The 13101-nt window shown below is 44.1% G+C and overlaps 1 protein-coding gene across 3 annotated transcripts in view; it reads left to right on the top strand.

Moving 5' to 3' along the window:
• The first annotated feature begins 5271 nt into the window (after positions 1 to 5271).
• OXR1 (oxidation resistance 1) overlaps positions 5272 to 13101 on the top strand; it is a 485242-nt gene continuing 477412 nt past the window's right edge. For all 3 annotated transcript variants that reach the window (XM_020879426.2, XM_020879420.2, XM_070477248.1), the window contains exon 1: positions 5272 to 5423. The gene's annotated coding sequence lies outside the window, so the exon portion shown is untranslated. The remainder of the gene's footprint in view (positions 5424 to 13101) is intronic.

Genomic DNA, 13101 nt, shown 5'->3' with positions numbered 1-13101 from the left:
TATTTTATAGACTGCTGCTCCATTTAAGGTTGCCTGATATTTTGCAGAATTCTAATTTGGGGGAATAATTCTATAGAGATGACTGCCCTTCTTATCATATTGTATCAGGAGGTAAACAAGTTCCACATGATAACATTGGTGATGTTAACCTTCATTGTTTGGTTAAGGTGGTGTCTGCCACTGGAAAGATGCTACTTCCCTTTTCCATATTCTATTTTATGGAAGCAAATAACTAATTCTCTGAGAGTTTTAAAGCTAAAACAAGTGTAACACATTCGATCTATATTTAAAGGAGAGATTCTTAGACTATGCCAGTCGTAGACAAAGCCCCTGTCTGCAAGGTGGGGTGATAAAGCTGACACAAGGGAGAGATGAGGATGAGAAATGAACAGAATCATGACAGCATTTCCACAACCTGAGGTTCAGAGAAGCCCCCTGCCTTCTGAAGGTTATATTTTGCACTATCGTGCTAGAAAATCTTCCTTTTCACCTAAATTAGCTTAGATTGGATTTCTATATGTACAATTTAAAATATCTAAGTAATATACTATTTCACTGGACTGATATTAGAATTAAATGATAAAAATATGCAAAGTAAGTGCCTACTGCAGAATGAGACAGAGAGGTAATGATAAGTGTTGGATATTATTAACTGATGCAGATTAGGATTTTTGAACTACTGCATTCAAATATATTATGGAAATAACTTAATGATCATAAATTTCTTGATAAAACTTGAGAATTTGAGATCACATGTTAAGAATATTTGTTACTGTAGCACTGGATTCAATGAGAAGTGGAAAGAGTTGCAGTTTGTAACCCGACCTTGCTGCCTGCTCAATAACTAAGCCATGTTTGTGTTAGATTTAGAGGCAAGAAAAGAGCAGCTTGATATTTGAAGTGCATAATTACCCACATTCTTCTTCCCTGAGGAAAGGACCATCAGAGCTAAGTCTTTTAGTCAAGAAGCATCTTTGATTCACAAATACTATGAGCATCCTTAATGTCCCATGACTATTACCTAGAGCAGTTTTAGCCTTGAAGTGCAGGGGGCGGAATGAACATTTATACCTTTAGTGCATATCATTAGTTGATCTGTTATGACATTTATCTATGGTCATGAAATGAAAGAATAATTTGGGCATTAATGTCTTTGAATTGCTCCCATTTAGTTCTCCCTTTTATACATTTTTTTTTTCCCACAATGGGAAAATAACAGGTATCAAAAAGACAAGCTCTTAATAGCTCTTCAATGAAGCCATCATGATACTGCCTTTTCTCTTGAGGAACTCGATTATGAATAATTTCACATTCCTAATTTAGTCCTGCTTTTCTAAAAGGAAATTTAGTATGAAAAGATTGGAATGGAGAGGCAACCTAGTGTTCAGGCATCTAAAATAAACTGTCTCTATGTAATAGAAGCAGATTATGCTCAGTGGTCAGTGCCAGTATCAGGGAAAATGACAGGTGCTTGGCAGTGTGGCACAGATCACATTGAAGCATTCCAACTTCGAGAAGGTTGGTAAGAAAATGTCAGGGAGGGAAGAAGGGGCTATACTGAGCTATCCCCGGACAAAATGGAGAGACAGGAAGAAACCTACATGCCATGTCATCCTACCCGCAGCATCAGCCCTCTCCAGCCCTTCTCCAGTTAATGAAACTGGAAACTTCAGGCTTAGACCCATTGTTTCAGATCTAAACATTCACCTTCCCTTTATAACCCACGAACGCTTCAGCAAACATCTGTCAAACACTGAAGAAGATAAAACATACCCACATACATAAATTCACTATAGTCCCACTCCTTTACAAACTTGTGTTTCGGTGGGAGAGGAAAAACAAGTATACAAATAACAAAAACAAATGGGACAGTGGTGTAAGAGAAGGACAAAGAACTAGGAAAATGAAAGAGGAACAATCAGAAGTGTGGATTAATAAGGTGTGGTGCAAGGGACACTGACTGAGGACTTCCTAGAAGTCAATGAGAATAAAAAAGGAAGTCAATGAGGAGGAAGATTAAGGAAAAGTTCTGAATTTGATGATTTTAGCATAATTATAAAATACAGTTTAAATGAAGTGACTCATAGATTGCATTTATTTATTTATAAACAAATATTTAAAAAGGGAACATGTGAATTGCATGGATTTGGGGTAAGAGAAAGGGAATGATGATCACTTATTTCAATAATTCTAGCAGTGATCCATAAGAAAGACATAATACATTTACTATAGGAAAAGCAGCATCTCCCCATCAGGACTGGAGAGAAATAGAGAAAGAGAAATAGCAAAAGAGAAATAGCCCAGTTTTTAATTTTCATGTGGCTTACAGAATTATCAGGTATGTTAAATCAAAAAAGAAATAATGGGCTTTAAGAATGTGGAAAATGTCATTTTCTCATACAGACAGATTGTAGACTTGAGGGCTCAGCTGAATGAAGGCTCATTAGAAAGCTTTAATGAGTGGCACCACCTTGTAAGTATCTATGGCCCTGAAATATAGATGGAAAGGCAACAAAGAGGAGCTAACTGCTACCCTTAGGCAAGCAAATCAAAGTATCTCTTCCTAAAAAGAGGACAGACACTTGCAAGCATCATTATTCTTTTGCTCATTTCTGAATAACTCAAATCAACTGATATCTTGCCATGGGCTTGCTGTCCCTTTTGTTCTATGGGGAAACATGCCTGTGGAGGATGCCTATTATTTCTATCTTTCAAGCATCCCTTATCCCTTCTTCTACTGACTGGATACTTTATCTCCTTTGGAGACGTTTCTTCCCCTAGAGGATGCACAAGGACAGCTAACCAGACTGCTTTTACAAAGATTGATGTGCTCGTCAGAGCACAATGTTTGCTTTCTTTGTAAGATCGCAAACTTTGTCATCTGTGTAAGGCTGGAGCTGCACTCTGGGCACAGTCTGATGGAGAATGAAGCCCAAACAGAAAGCAGTGCTGAGAGCAAGTGAGAGAGAGAGAAACACATTCCAGCTGATGCTATTAAGCCTTGAATCAGCCCAGCTGAGTTACCAATACATAGCCCAGTGCATTTCCTTTGTTTGCTTGAGTAAGGTAGAGTTGAATTTCTGTCACTTGCTAATAAGAATCCTGAAGGCAGCAGGTTTTTGAACTACATGTATGAGTAGGAAATCATACCGGCTTAACTTTGACATCAAAATCTGCCTATTTCATGATTAAGCTTAGTATGCATGCTGTAGCATGAAGATGTTCAGATAATCATACCCACTGTAGGATTAATTACTGAGAAAGGAAGAAGAAACACAACTGGGATGAAGATAAAGTATATTTTTCACCTTCTTTCAGTACCTAAAGAAAGTAATGGGGTAGTTGTACGGATACTCTAAGAGAAATTCCATTTGATTTTCCTAGTGAATTGCTCATAGAAAATTAGGAAAATGGTGTCATTAACAAGTGGCTCTAGTTCTGGAGATGACATCTATGGGATGCACACACTAAAGGAAGAAGGAATGGAGAACCTGGAGACTAGCAAGCAAAAGATCAAGCATTAAGCAACCATCTATTTTGGGCTAGACATGGTACTAAATTTTAAGTTAGTAAGGGAAGGTAAGAGGGAGGACAACTTAGGCCAGAGAGACACATACCACTCAGTTCTGCGAAAATGTACACCTACATTACTTAGTAGGGTTACGGAAACCTCACTAACTTGTAACAATGGTAAAAGAAAGTAGGCGTAGCAAAGACTCTGAACAGTGGGATATAAAATACATTGCCAGTAGGTGCATTGTTCTTAGAAGATTCGCAGTACATTTTCTCTGAATGAATAAAAACGGAACTCCTCACTTTCAATAGAATACACACAATCTAAGCTGTGAATGTTGAGAAAGAAATTAGGGGGAAAATAATGAAGAGCAAAACTCATATTTGGCATTTTCTCATTCTGAGCACCCCACAGAGAATAATAGATGCCCCCCGCCCCCCCCCCAGCCTTTATCAGGTAAAGCTATTGATTCAAAGAAATAGGTTATACGGAAGCCATCAGAGTTTCTAGTCAGGTAGACTCTGGGTTCAACACTATTATTCCTGACAAGAGAGGAACGTCCCTGAACTTCAACGTCCTCATCTTTCGAATAGGAATAATAATGATTCTCATATTGGATGGTTGTGAAGGATGGATGAAGACGGGAATTTGACCCAGGAAACTTTTGTACCTCTCACTTCAAGGAAGGAAAAATTTCAAAAGTATATTTCTAGGAATTAAGGTAGACCAGACTGAAAATGAAGAGCGGGGAAGCTGTATTTGCAGGTGCCACGGCTCTGAGACCTTGAGGTTTGAAAGAGCTGGATGCTCAGGAGACCTCAGGATGCTTTTTGGCCGACTTGGCCAACAGTACGGAGCCCGCCCTGCGTAGGGTCACCAATTGGCCGGTCTCCGGTTCAGGGGTCAGAATCTACCCTTCTTCGGTGTGCATCCTTTCCTTTTTTGCAGTAAAGTCGGATTGGAGGAGGAAGGGTGGAGGTAAAACGTGCGGGAAAGAAATTCCAGTTCAGATTACAAGAACAAAATCACTAAAGTCAGGGAGGGTGTCAGCGAACGATGCAAAATCCTGTGGAATGAGGAGTCAGAGACGCCCTGAAAAGAATTCTGTATTTTACAAGCTCTTTCCAGAGCCCCCTCTCCCGGCCGTGGATCATCACCCTCCTTTCCTCCTTTTTCCTTCCAGCAAAACTAAGCATCCCCCAAAACTTGCAGTTCTCTTTCAGAAGTCTTAATTTCGCTGTCACGGAGCTTTTCCACCGCTTTAACCCAACTTTCTTTCATTTCTTTGGCGAGAGCCTGAAATTCGGGCTGCCCGACAGGCTGGAGTCCGAAATCGGGGAAGCTTGGGGCTTAGTTCCGGAGAAAACTCTCGGGTGCTGGGGCGCAGAGCTCGGTTTTTCCCCGGGGTGGGGTTCCCAGTGCTGGCAGGGACCGAGTAGGACGCGCGCGCTCAGATCCCCAGTACCCGGTTGCGGGGACGCGCGAACGCCAAGGCAGCCGTGGCGGGGCTGGCGGGGTGGGGGGGGGGGGGGCGCTTTAAACCGGAGCAGCGGCTTCCGCAAGAGCTATTTTTAGCGGCGCGGCGCCCCCCCTTTCCCTAGGCCTCCGGCGTGGTAGCCTCCGGCGGGCGGCCGCCTCCTTTCTGTCTCCCCCGCCGCCGCTCGCTCATGGTAGCTTCCACGCGGGCAGGTCTGGAAACTGAGCATGTCTGGAAGCGCTCGGCGGCCTCGGCGGCGGCGGGGGCAGAACCGGGCTGCGTCAGGCTGAGCCGGTCCACCGCGCGGCCGCAGGAGCGCAGCGCAGGCGTCGCGCAGCCCAGCCCCGCCGAGAGGGGCGCACTCGCCGCCGCCGCCGCCGCCGCCGCCGGGCCCGCCGCCGCTCAACGCAGCCCCCTCCCGGCGACCCGCAAGTAAGTTTGTGAGGTGGCTGGGCGGTGGGGCGAGGGACCGGCGCCCCCCGGGAAGCCCTGGCGGGAGGCGCGGCTGGTGCTCCGGAGAGCCGGCTGGCCCCTCTGCCCCCCGGTGCCCGGCGCCTCGGCCAGCCTTTTGGCCAGTTTGAAAGTGATGACCACTGGGATGTGGGAGCCGGGGGACCGGCAAAGCCCGAGGGCCGGACTGACTCCGGTGGAGGCTAAGGGGGCCAACTTGGGGAGAGGGGAGGACCGCACTGCCAGGAAGCGGGCTGGTGCCGGCTGGGGAGGCTGGGTTTGGGATGCGGGCGCCTAGCTGAGGACAGCCGCAGAGGGAAAGAGGGGTGTCCCCGGGGGATGAGGTGGGAGCGACGTGAGAACCCAGTGTGGAAGGCACAGGAGAGGGTGAGCGCGTCCTGGCTGGAGCGGCGGGAGGGAAGGTGGATGGAAAGTGGGGCGCGTGGAAAGCGGATTTGAACCAGAGCAAAGGACGCCGGTGGAAGAGGCCGTCTGCTTCGGGAAGCGAGTGGACTCGAATAATTTGGGGAATCTGTACCAAATCAGGGTGGTATAATGATGGAGAGAGGCAGCCTTGGATCAAGGTCTTTGCAGCGAATATGCGGGGCCAAATGTTGGGAACTGGCTGGGCAGAGAGGATGGATGCAGAAAGTGGCCTGGAAGGGCCAGCTGGAAAATCGCCGGGGGATTTGAGTGAAGGGAGGAGGGGAACAGTGCAGCGATCGAGCAGAGGAATGGGGCTAGGGTTGGGGCCAACAGGCTCAGGAGAGGCTTGGAGGCTGCTACGTGCGGTCTTCTGAATAGTGACTTAGTAGCCGTTTCCTGAGGTTCGTTTGCAAGGCAGCTCCTCCTTCATCTCCTACCTGGCTGGATCACTGGGCAGCTTGCTTAAGGCGAGTTTGTAGGTTGGCCGGATCAGGCAACTGGGAAGGTAGTCGTTTGCAGGGGAGCTGTCCGTGCTTCCCTTAAGTGATCCCCAGCACCCTTGGGGTCCAAAGCAGGACCTGAATGTGTGTGTTTCGGGGGATGTGTGTGGAAGGGGGTTTCTGCTCTAGGCCACAGGAGTCTGCGGTCTCGCCCCGAAGGTGCGGTGTTTGGGGCCGGGAAGTCAGGCAGAAGTCTGCAGTGTGCAACTCGCGGCGGGGCGTGTGAGTACGCGTGTGCGCGCGCGCCACTGTGCGTGTTGCCCGCCCGGGTCGCCTGTGTTGCTGCAGTCTGTCTCCATGACGAGGAGATCCAGGGCTCCACAGGCGGCACGGGGAGGGGATGAAAGGAAACGTGCTTTCCTGCGTGTCTTCTGCCTCCTTCCCCTAGGGTCACATTCTTTGCTCCTCCAGACATGCTCTTCTTTAACCTCCTCCGGCTCCTGCACACCCCCACACCTGATGCCGGTCTTGTCTTCCGATTCGGTACCCGGAGGACGCGGCTGTCCCTCTTCTGCCAGAGGGAATCCCAGGAATCCTGGTGGTTAGAGGGGCTCCCGAATGCCCCCAGGCTCTTTCCCTGGGGCGGCACTCACGGGGGGTGGGGGCGGGGCGGGGGTTCCGCAGTTCGCTTTGCTGCCCCTGCAGGTGACTTGGTGATGTTGACCCGCGGACCCCAAGTGATGGCTCCAAATAGCTAGAGAGACCAGAAAACTGGACAGAGTGAGTGGCCTTACTGGTTCTCCGGAGGTGGGTCTCCCCTGAGTTCCCCACAGGTAATTAAATTGTAACTTAAAAAAGAAAATGACTAGATTAGTAGACTAAACCAACTCGGAGGGCAAAAAAGCTGTGTGTAAAAGCGCCTCCTTGACGAGCAGATATTTTACCCACCAACCTCAAAGGGGGAAGAAGCTTCTGCAATGTACAGATTGGCAGTTGGAGGGGAAGGGGGCGACAGAGCGGGAGCGGTCACCATGTCCACTGCTTTTCAGACTCCATCCAACTTGCTGTATTCTGTCATCGGAGCCATATTTTAAGTGAGACTTCACCAAATATGAAAAATGAGGATGAAGTCAGCTCTGGAAACTGGTGCCATCTGTGGAGGGACTCACAGAAGGGGGAGTGAGAGCTGTACCTACTGCCTGCCGATATCTGGGGACTGGGTTCTGGGATGGTATGTGCAGTCATCAGAAATAATTCTGAACATCCAGATTGCAGGGGGGCAGACTCAGAGGAAGGGAAGGGAGGAACTCTAAAAAAGTGATGGGAACCATAGGATGGGTGGTCTTGCAGGATGATCACTGACCCTTGGAGGGACACAGCAGAAAGAGCAACAAGCTTCTAATGGCAGGGATGTATCATCTTATTCCATGTTGCAGTGACTAGCCCAGTTTCTAGTAACTACTGGAATATACCTTTTGAAATATGACCATGATTCTGGATATCTATAAGGTGAAAAGTTTGAATAAATAGATATATACTGTCATTTTCTGCTTCTACCACTGTTTTTTCTTCATTGATTATTGTTAATACATGTGGTGAAGGTAAAATAAACTATTATTTTGCCTGTTAGTTCTCGCCAGAGTGCTATTCAAATAGATGTAACCAAATATGGTTGTCTGTTTTTTGCTGGAGAGTCATGGAGGAAGGAGAGTTAGGCAAATTGATTAGGATATCAAGTAGAGTTTAGGCATCTGAAGATATTACATGAGTGTGGAGGTAAAACTTCATTTATATAATGCTAAATTCAGTATGAAATTAGAAAACCCTTCTTTCCTTAACTCCAAACTTCCTGCATTTGAAATACAAAGGGTTGTACCGTTGGACTGATTCCTAGTCTTCAGAAGTCTAGCTTGACAATAATTTTCCTGGAGAACTGTTCCCTAAATTCAGGTTTGCTTTAGGAAATAACCAATAGATTCTTTGCAGCCCTAAGGTAAAGGCATTAAAAAAAAAAAAAGTGGTAAAATGGCTTGATGAAGCAGAATAATGAGTGAGAGAAATATTAACCAAAGTGGAAAAAGAGAAACCACTTTCTCTTACTCCAGGGAATAGATCTTATTGATAGGTTTAGAACTTTGGTTCTCAACAGGGGCAATTTTGCCCCCTAGAGAACACTGGCAGTACCTGGAGATGTTTTGATTGTCACTCTTTGGTGGTGAGGGGTGCTACTGGCATCATTTGTGCAGAGGCCAGGGAAGTTGCTAATATTCTACAGTACATTGAGTTGCACCACCACCACCCCCAGCAAAGAATTATCCAGCTGGAGCTTCCCAGGTGGCATGGTGGTGAAGAATTTGCCTGCCAATGCAGGAGATGCTGGTTTAATTCCTGGGTCAGGAAAATCTTCTGGAGAAGGAGATGGCAACCCACTCCAGTATTCTTGCCTGGGAAATTCCATAGACAGAGGAGCCTGGTGGGCAACCCACTCCAGTATTCCTGCTTGGGAAATTCCATGGACACAGGACTCTGGCAGGCTACCGTCCTTGTGGTCACAAAAGTCAGACACGACTGAGCACACACAGACACACACAGATGTCAGCAGTACTGAAGATGAGGAACCCTGGCTTAGAACAGGTGTGATTAGAATGAAAAGCTTCTCCTATCAGGATGCTTTCACATATTTTCACTGGAAGTTTACCTTGAAAAATCAAGAGTAGTTAATATATTAAGAGACTCCCTTTGCCAACTGTCCCCCCATGTACAAAAACACTTGCTTTAATAAAGTTTAAAGAGATTTCCTTTTAGCAGAACTTCTTTTCAGCCTTCAAAAAAGAGGTCCTAAAATAGATTGAAACTGTCAGAAAAGACACATATAGTATGCATAGGAGCTGAGTAAGCTTTTTTTTTTAAATGAAAACAAGTTAAAACTGTTCTACTGCAGTATTTTTCACTGAATTCGTTCAGTGAAACTTGTTCAATTGCTTTTAAAAATACATAGCTTTTTTAAAAATTAATTTATTTTAAGTTTAATAAATTCTTCATGTAGTGAGGAATTGAACTGAATCCGAGGCAAATGTTAGCTGAACATTTATTAGAAGCCTCATGAAATGTTCCCAGGTGAAACCTTAGTGTTTGTAGGTGTCCACACAGAAAGGTAAGAATCCCATATAATTTTCATGGATTTAGTTTCAGTTTTAAATCGACAGCAAGGCATGTATTGAGAAGCAAACCTTTCTGGCCGGTAGTACAATACACTGCCTGGAGAAGAGGAACAATAGCTTACATTCATAGATGTAATAAGATCAGGGCGCTGTTCTAAGATGGCCCACGTGCAGGAATTCAGAACGCCGAAACACCTGTTAGATAAAACCTTGGTCATGATGACACTGAAGAGATTTGGTCAGCATTTCCAGCCTCTCCCCTCTACCTACTTCCACCCACATAGTGCTTCTGTTGGTTGGCTGATTGGTTTCAGAATTCATTCTAAAGGGATTCTCATTAGGGCTGCTTACTTCCTTTCTTGTTATAATAACCATTCCCTCCGTCGTTGGCCGTCACCAGCCCGCCGTCCCTCAGGAATTCACAGAGCAGAAGAGGCTCCTGCTTAGTCTCTGGGGCCGTCAGGATCCCCTTCTTCACTCCTGTGTGTACAAACACAAACAACTGTCTCCTGCCTCTCAGAGGAACAGAGCTTTGGCTCTTGGAAAAATATTGGGGGAGAGAGCCCTTGTTTTCCACAAAGGCAACCTCAGTTTCTCTGCTTGTAGCCCTGAATTGCCTTCTTCAGTTGTTTGTATAGTCGCATATTCTTGATCTTAGGAAGGATTCCTCTTCCTGAAGACAAGAGGGAAAGAACTGAGGAAAACAGAACTTCACTGTGAGCCACACTGGTGTTGATCGAGGGCACTTCTCATGAGCTGTGTGAAGCCTCAAGAAGATAATTTGAACCAATGATAATACTCTTTGTAAATTCAGCTAGCCTGTGTAATTTCAGCGCTAGCAGGTTCTCTTCTGGGCACTTGAACTTGTTGTTGAGCTGCATTGTGCATTGCAATAGTTTGCTAAACCACGTTTATTTAGAGTAACATGCATGTGCTTCATGTATGTCTCTAAAAGTCTGTCTCTACAAAGAAACACAAGAAGGTATTCATTTTCATTAAATTTGAAGAGGCTATAGAGATATAGCCTTGTTCTTGAAAATATTGATACTTCAGATCACCTTGGTGAAATGCAGGAGAAAAATAAATAGGGGGGAAACAGGTTACATGGGTTTATAGATCAGACAAGGAGGGAGTGAGCAATTTGAGGTGAAAGGGGTCAGTTCTTCTCTACCTCTTCCTTTCTTTTGGAAATAGTTATTGATTTTGTTTGACATCTGAGCAAGGAGAGATGGTTTCTTTTCCCGCAGATACTTGTTGAGCTGAAGTGTGCCCTTTTATACATTTAATAGCCATAGTAGGAGGCAGTAGGCTGGCTGGTATAGATGGTTAGAGTGAAGCAGAATTTCAAATCATTGTCATCAATAAAACTGCACCAAGGGTTCACTTTCAAAAACTGAGTGTATCTGTCACTATTTTGATGAAACTACTAACAAAGATTTCAGAGCTGAGCATCTCTGCTGTACTAGGTACTACCTATGCCTTAAACTCTGAGTATTAAGTATTGGGAATGGGGAATGAACTGACATGGCAGCTTCCCTTACCTGTAAACGAACTTGGTGGTCACTGCGGCAGGTCAGTTACTGTCCAGTTAGAAGAAGGGCAGTGTAAAGATAGGAAATTTCATTGAACAGTGTATGTTGCCCTTGCTGAATTTAAGAGTGAGAACAACAAAAAAAGCAAGAATTTGAAATTTATGCTATAGCAAAGGCAAAGAGAGTTTCTGTTTTTAATTTCATTTTACATTATTAGCAAGGTAGCCTTGCCTGTGGAAGGTTTTACTTGCGTTCATAAATGCTTATTCATCTGAAGAAGCAAATAGCCTAGAAGATTTCCCAAGACTTTCAGCCTTCATTATAAAGAGTGTGTCTATTCTCCGGAATATTCATTATGTGATATCATTTGGAATCTGAATACTGGGCTAAGTTGGTTGATACAATCCCTTCTAATTTTGTGGTTTAGAGCTGTCTCTGTCCTTTTAAAGAGGTGAAAGAGATATATTGTTTGTCACTAGGAGCACAGTTACGGGTGCTGGAAGCAGCTTCTTTTATACACAAACATGCCTGGTACTTGACATTGGTCTGGGGCTCCACTGAGCAAGCATAGATCTTAGTCCTCTGGATTATGAAACATGATTTCAGCAGTTTTGATTTGATCTAGCGTTGCACCCTGGCTTGTGAATCAATTTGATGTATTTGGAAAAGACCAACAGATGAGCCAGAACACTCACTACCCATTAGCAGAAAAGAGGTATAGCAGTCCAAGGAGTTGATCTGGCACTCTTCTTTAGTAGTTTTGTGACTTTAGATGAGGGTTTTTTTTTTTTTTAACTACCTCATGGTGCTCCAATTTCCTCATCTCCGAAAGAGAATTTTTTTCCTTTTATAGAGTTCACTGTAGGGTTAGAGGAAATATTTTCAAAGCAAAGTGCCTGTCAATAGTGATGGTGATGGGCTTACGTGTCCTTCTAGTGCCAAAATTTAAATGGTTACTGTCCAGGATGGGGAAGCAGTGGGGCTATTGGTGAGCAAACTGAGGTGGCAAAGGACATTGGAAGTGGATCATAGTTAGGATGGGGTTTTGAAGGTGACGTGGTCTGTTGTCCTCTTTTGACTGATGGGGCCTTGGGGACTCAGGATTATGGTGTAACTTGCCCAAGGTTTTGCTACATAATTTTAGCTGAGTCTATTTTCAGAGTCTCCATCCCAACATTCTCCACTTAAGAGCACACTTATTTTCTTGGTAAAGTCATGTTTATTCTGTTTATTTAAAAATGGTTATTCAACTCAAGAACTTCTCTTTTCAGTTGTTATAAAGGTCTTTTATAGACAAATTAAAAAAGGCATCAGTGGATCTCTAATTGAATTTGTACAGGAGCTCAACTCAACTTTTCACTTAAATGATCAAAATAATCTAGGATATCTTTATTTTTTCTTAATTAGAGTGAACAAAATTGAATATTGGCCCTTGTTGATGGTTCTGTTGCTAAGTTAATAGTTTTGTTTTTGTTTTAAATCAGTGCTGTTGCCATTGTGGTTCCTTGAAGAGTTTCAGATTCAGTGAAAATATAAAAATCTGCGTGTGTTGGAAATACTTTGTGAGATGTAAAGTATTTTATGTATGTTGTCTTACTTGTAACTTAAGGTAAATATATATTATCAGTTGCGATAATGAAAGACTTAAAATTGAAAACCAGGACAGATGGCAAATTTGAACAAACATTCCCTTTCGAATTATTCAAACTTGAATTCAAATCTCCGTGTTTCAATAACTAGCTGTGAAAACTTGGACATATCACTTGACTTTCCAGCTTCTCCTATCTTTTGCAAATCACATTGACCAGATTATGGGTATGATTCTTGTGATGATTCAGTAAGATAAGCAAGTAAGATCTTAGCATGATGCCCACACCCTTCTTTGTCCTTGTACGCTGCTAATTCACCATACTTCAGCAATGCCCTTGAAAGTAACTATTTAAACTTGAATTTGTTCATATATTTTCACCATAAAGAATCAGAAAACTTGATTTTAAGTGACTTGAGAAAGGAATAAAAAGAGAGGCTTCATAAATGTGTAACTGAGTAAAACATGGGAGTATATGTATCTGGCTTCAGGTTAGACCTGATTTAGGGCCCG

The sequence above is a fragment of the Odocoileus virginianus genome, chromosome 15 (genome assembly GCF_023699985.2).
Source record: "Odocoileus virginianus isolate 20LAN1187 ecotype Illinois chromosome 15, Ovbor_1.2, whole genome shotgun sequence".
NCBI lineage: Eukaryota > Metazoa > Chordata > Mammalia > Artiodactyla > Cervidae > Odocoileus > Odocoileus virginianus.
The sequence above is the reverse complement of the archived record's forward strand: the minus strand, read 5'-3'. Positions and strand labels throughout refer to the sequence as shown.